A 6,292-nucleotide genomic window follows, 5' to 3' on the forward strand; every position below is an offset into this window, starting at 1 on the left:
AAAAAGACTTTGAATGAAAAATGAAAATATAAATTATCACTTTTTTTTTCTTTTGAGACAGGATCTTGCTCTATCACCCAGGCTGGAATGCAGTGGCACAATCATGGCTCACTACAGCCTTGCCCTCATGGGCTCAAGCAATCCTTCCACCTCAGTCTTCCGAGTAGCTGGGACTAAAGGTGTGTACCACCACACCTGGCATATATATATTTATTTATTTATTTTCTAGGCAGTGAAAATATATATATATAAAATCTTTTTTTTTTTAGTAAAGACAAAGCGATATGGTTTGGCTCTGTGTCCCCATCTAAATCTCATCTTGTAGCTGCCATAATTCCCACTTGTTGTGAGAGGGACCCAGTGGGAGATAACTGATTCATGAGGGCGGATCTTTCTCGTGCTGTTCTCTTGAATAAGTTTCATGAGATTTGATGGTTTTAAAAATGGGAGTTTCCCTGCACAAACTCTTCTCTTGTCTATCACCACGTAAGACATGCCTTTTTGCCTTTCACCTTCCACCATGATTGTGAGGCCTCCCCAGTCACGTGGAACTGTAAGTCTAATAAACCTCTTTCTTTTGTACATTACCCAGTCTCAGGTATGTCTTCATCAGCAGCATGAAAACTGACTAATACACAGAGGCTCACTATGTTGCCCAGGCTGGTCCTGAACTCCTAGACTCAAAGCAATCCTTCCGCCTCAGCCTCCCAAAATGCTGGGATTACAGGTGTGAGGCAGTGTGCCCAGTCTCTCTGAATTACTTCTTTCAACTCTATGTCAAACTGTAATTATCTCTAAATAAAGAGCTTAATTTAAGAAAAAAATCTATAAGAAATTCTCTGACCTCTAGATTTAAATTCTAAGTCTTCGATATGGTTTACAAGAAGACTCACAGTCAGGAAACTTCTCCCCTTCTCTAGCTTCATTTCTCTTCATATCCCCCTACCTCTTAAAATCTTCCAATCATTTGTTCTTCCTACCATCGCTATTGAGCTCCTTTTAGCTCCTAAGTGTGCATTCTATCTCTATCCTCTTGGCCTTTGCCTAGGCTGTTCTCTCTGCCTAGAAAATCTTAGCTGCTATTCCTTTATCCCCTTACCTTGTTGACACCCCCTCTTTCTTCAGGCTTTGATATAGATCTTACTTTTTACATGAAGTCTTTCCTTAACTCCCAAATCTGGGACAGGGGCCTCCTTCTAGATTGCCTAGTAAACTCGTGGTATTTATTAAAATTCAGGGTAGCTGCCAGGCCTATATCTTGCTCCAAAGGTCATTGCCTTCTTATTTAATATTTAATCCCCAAGGTCTACAAAACTGACTGGAACATAGTAGGTGCTCTATAAATACATGTTGAAGGGAAAGCAAAACTATGGAATACAGTGAAAAGATCAATAGTTGCCTGGGTCCAGTGGCTCATGCCTATAATCCCAGCACTTTGGGAGGCCGACATGGGCGGATCACTTGAGGTCAGGAGTTCCAGAACAGCCTGGCCCACATGGTGAAACCCGACTCTATTAAAAAACACACACAAAAAATTAACCAGGCATGGTGGTGTAAGCCTGTAATCCCAGCTACTCAGGAGGCTGAGGCAGGAGAATCGCTTGAACCCAGGAGGCGGAGGTTGCAGTGAGCCGAGATTGTGCCACTGCACTCCAACCTGGGTGACCGAGTGAAACTCCATCTACAAAAAAAAAAAAAAAAAAAAATCAATAGCTGCCAGGGGGCAGGGGAATGGAGAGATAATAGGTGGATCCCAGAGATTTTTGGACATTGAAACCAATCTGTATGATACTATATGCCAGATGCATGTCATTATACATATGTCAAAACCCACAGAAGTTACAATATCAAGTGTGCACCCTAAGATAAATTATAGACTTTGGGTAGTCATCATATGCCAATCTTGGTTCACCCACTGTTTAACAAATGTACCAGTCTAGGCCCTGGAAGGCAGAGCAAGATGGCCACACAGAAGCCTCCACCAATCATCCTCCCTGTCAGAACACCAAATATGACATCCACATAAAAAAGCACTTTCATAAGAACCAAAAATCAGGTGAGTGATCACAATACCTGGTTTTAACTTCATATTGCAGAAAAACAAACTGAAGTGGGTAGGAGAGGTCCTTGAATTTCTGACACCACCCTTCCCCCATCCCCCAGCAGCAGCCAACTAGAGAGAATCTGTATGTTTGGGAGAGGGAGAGTGCAGCAATTGTGGGGCTTTACATTGGAACTTGGTGCTGCCAACACCAGGCAGAACTTAGCCAACGTCCACAGAGGGTGCATTTAGATTGGCTCTAGTCAAAGCGGGATTGCTCATCTCAGAAGCCAGAACTTGAGTTCAGCAAGCCTCACCACAGAAGGCTAAAGAGCTCTGGGGTCCTCAATAAACAAAAGGCATTCTAGGCCACAAGGACTGAAACTTATAGGAAAGTCTAAAAGCTGTGCTGGGATCAGAGCCAGCAGAGTCAGGGGACACATGACCTAGTAAGACACCAGCTGGGGTGGCTAAGGGAATGCCTGCATCACCCCTCTGCCAACCTCAGGCAGCACAGCTCACAGCTCACAGCTCCAAAAGAGACTCCTTCCTTCAACTTGAGAGAAAACAGTAAAGAAGACTTTGTTTTGCAACTTGGACACCAGCTCAGCCAAAGTAGAACAGTGCACCAATCAGAGTCGTGAGGCCCCCACTCCAGGCCCTAGCTCCTGGACAACATTTCTAGACAAACCCTGGGCCAGATGGGAACCAGCTGACATGAAGGGAAGGATCCACTCCTGGTGGGATTCATCACCTGCTGACTAAAGGGCCTTTCAGCCTTGAATAATCAGCAGTGGTAACCAGGTAGAACATGTTGTGGGCCTTGAGTGAGACTATGAAACATGCTGGCTTCAGGTGTGACCTACCACATTCCCAGCTATGGTGGCTATGGGGAGAGACTCCTGCTTGAAAAAAGTAGAGGGGAAAATAAAGGTACCAGCTTAGGTACCAGCTCTGCCACAGTGGAGAAGAGCACCAAACAGACTCGGGGTCCTCAATTTCAGACCTTGGCTCTTAGATGAAATTTCTGGACCTATCCGGGGCCAGAAAGGAGCCCACTGCCAGAAAGGGTGAGTTGCAGGTCTGGAAGCATTCACCACAAGCTGACTGAAAAGTCCTTGGGCCTTAAGTGAACATTGGCAATACTTCCTATGGGCCTATGATGCTGGCAGTCATTGGCAGAGGCTCTCCTGCCTGGGAGAAGGGGAGGAGAGAGTGGGAAAGACTTTGTCTTGTGATTTTGGTGCCAGCTTAGCTGCAGCAGAACAGAGGACCAGGTAGATTCCTAAGGTTTACAAACCAGGCCCTGGCTCCCAGACAGCATCTCTGAAACCTACTAGGGCTCAGGAGAACTCGCCTCTCTGAATGGAAGGACACAAGCCTGGCTGGCTTCACCATCTGCTGATTATGTAGAGTCCTAGGCCCTGAGAGGTAGCCAGGCAGTGGTTACAGTGGGCCTTGGGCAAGACCCAGTGCCATGCTGACTTCAGGTGACCCAGCACAATGCCAGTGGTAGTGGCCACAGAGGTCCTTGTGTTACCCATCCCTCAGCTCCAGGCAGTCCAGCACAGAGAAAGAGACTGTTTGGGAAAAAGGGAAGAGAACAAGAGTCTCTGCCTGGCAATAGAAAGAATTCTTCCAGATCTTATTCAAGACCACCAAGGTGGTACCTCTACAAGTCTGTAAGAACTTCAATGATGTTGGATTTGGGGTGACCTTAATGCAGATACAACTTAGATCACAACACCCCTGTCCTTTCAAATACCTGGAAAGCATTCCCAAAGAGGATGAGTAAAAACAAGATGTACTAGATGGTGAAGACTATAATAAACATCTAATTCTTTAATGACTAGACACTAATGAGAATCCACAAGCATCGAGACCATCCAGGAAAACATGATCTCCCAAAATGAACTAAATAAAGCACCAGGGGCCAATCACAGAGAGGCAGAGATATGTAATCCTTCAGGACAGAAAATTCAAAATAGCTGTTTTAAGGAAACTTGAAGAAATTCAAGAGAACATAGAGAAGGAATTCAGAATCTTTCAGATGAATTTAACTACAAAATGGAAATAATTAGAATCAAAAGGAAATTCTGGAGCTGATAAATGCAATTGACATAATGAAGAATGGATCAGAGTATCTTAAAAGCAGACTTGATCAAGCAAAAGAAAGAATTAGTGAGCTTGAAGACAGGCTATTTGAAAACACACAGTCAAAGGAAACAAAAAAGAAAAAGAGGCTGGGCACAGTGGCTCATACCTGTAATCCTAGCACTTTGGGAGGCCAAGGTGGGCAGACTGCCTGAGCTCTGGAGTTCAAGACCAGCCTGGGCAACATGGCAAAACGCAGTCTCTAATAAAAATACAAAAAATTAGCCAGGCATGGTGGCGTTCGCCTGCAGTCCCAGGTACTCAGGAGGCTGAGGCATGAGAATTCCTTGAACCCAGGAGGCAGAGGCTGCAACAAGCTGAGATCATGCTACTGCACTCCAGACTGGGTGGCAGAGCAAGACTCCAAAAAAAAAGAAAGAAAGAAAAAACAAAAAGAAAAAGAATGAAGCACGCCTACAAGATTTAGTAAATAGCCTCAAAGGGCACCTCTAAGAGTTACTGGCCTTAGAGAAGGTAAACAGAGACACAGCTGTAGAAAGTTTATCCAAAGGAATAACAGCAGACAACATCCCCAACCTAGAGAAATACATCACTATGCAAGAACAAGAAGGTTACAGAACATCAAGCAGATTTAACGCAAAGAAGACTGCCTCAAGGCGTTTAGTAATTAGGCTCCTGAAAGTCAAGAACAAAGAAAGGATCCTAAAAGCAGCAAGAGAAAAGAAACAAATAACATGCAATGGAGTTCCAACACATCTGGCAGCAGGCTTTTCAGTGGAACCCTTACAATCTCACGCCAGGTAAGACTGGCATGACCAAGTGCTGAAGGAAAAAATAAAAACAGAAAAACTTTATACCAGAATAGTAATCTCTGGAGAAAATATCCATCAAACATGAAGAGGAAATATATTTTCCCAAACAAAAGCTGCAGGATTTCATCAACACCAGACCTGTCCTACAAGAAATGCTAAAGGGAATTCTTCAGTCTGAAAGGAAAGAATGTTAATGAGCAATAAGAAATCATCTGAAGGTACAAAACTCACTGGTAATAATAAGTATATGAAAAAACACAGAATATTATAATACTGTATTGGGGTGTATGAACTACTCATAATGCGAGTAGAAAGACTAAAAGATGAGCCGATCAAAAACAATAACTACAACAACATTTCAAGACATAGTACAATAAAATATAAAATAGAAACAAAAAACAGCTAAAAAGCAGGGAGACAAAGAGTTTTTACTAGTTTTCTTTTTGCTTGTTTACATATGCTATCAATGCTAAGTTGTCATCAGTTTAAAATAATGGGATATAAGATATTATTTGCAAGCTCATGGTAACCTCAAATCTAAAAATTGTGATATAAGGGATACAGAAAAAATAAAAAGATATTAAAACATACCATCAAAGAAAATCACGTGCACTAAAAAGAAGAAGGAAGAAAAAAAGGGAGAGAAGACCACAAAACAACCAGAAAACAAATAACAAAATGGCAGGAGTAAGTCCTTAATTATCAATAGTAACATTGAATGTAAATGAACCAAACTCTCCAATCAAAAGACACAGAGTGGCTGAATGGATTAAAAAAACAAGATCCAAAGATCTGTAGCGGAAAAGAAACACACTTCACCTATAAAGACATAAGCACACCAAAAATAGGCCGGGCGCGGTGGCTCAAGCCTGTAATCCCAGCACTTTGGGAGGCCGAGACGGGCGGATCACGAGGTCAGGAGATCGAGACCATCCTGGCTAACACGGTGAAACCCCGTCTCTACTAAAATAGAAAAACTAGCCGGGCGAGGTGGCAGGCGCCTGTAGTCCCAGCTACTCGAGAGGCTGAGGCAGGAGACTGGCGTAAACCGACAGGCGGAGCTTGCAGTGAGCTGAGATCCGGCCACTGCACTCCAGTCCGGGCAACAGAGGAGACCCCGCCTCAAAAAAAAAAAAAAAAAAGACATACGCACACTAAAATAAAGGAATAGGAAAAGATATTCCAGGCAAATAGAAACCAAAAGGGGCAGGAGTAGCTATACTTATATCAGACAAAATGGATTTCAAGATAAAAACTACAAAAGAGACAAAAAAAAAAAGTCATTACATGATAAAAGAGCCAATTCAGCCGGGTGCGGTGGCTC

General features: G+C 43.2%; 1 protein-coding gene across 1 annotated transcript in view; it reads right to left on the bottom strand.

The window, feature by feature from the left end:
• Positions 1-6,292, bottom strand: part of COMMD1 (copper metabolism domain containing 1) — a 231,455-nt gene that overhangs the window by 150,168 nt on the left and 74,995 nt on the right. The window lies entirely within an intron of this gene.

The sequence above is a fragment of the Rhinopithecus bieti genome, unplaced genomic scaffold (assembly GCF_001698545.2).
Source record: "Rhinopithecus bieti isolate Rb0 unplaced genomic scaffold, ASM169854v2 scaffold_68500, whole genome shotgun sequence".
Classification (NCBI taxonomy): domain Eukaryota; kingdom Metazoa; phylum Chordata; class Mammalia; order Primates; family Cercopithecidae; genus Rhinopithecus; species Rhinopithecus bieti.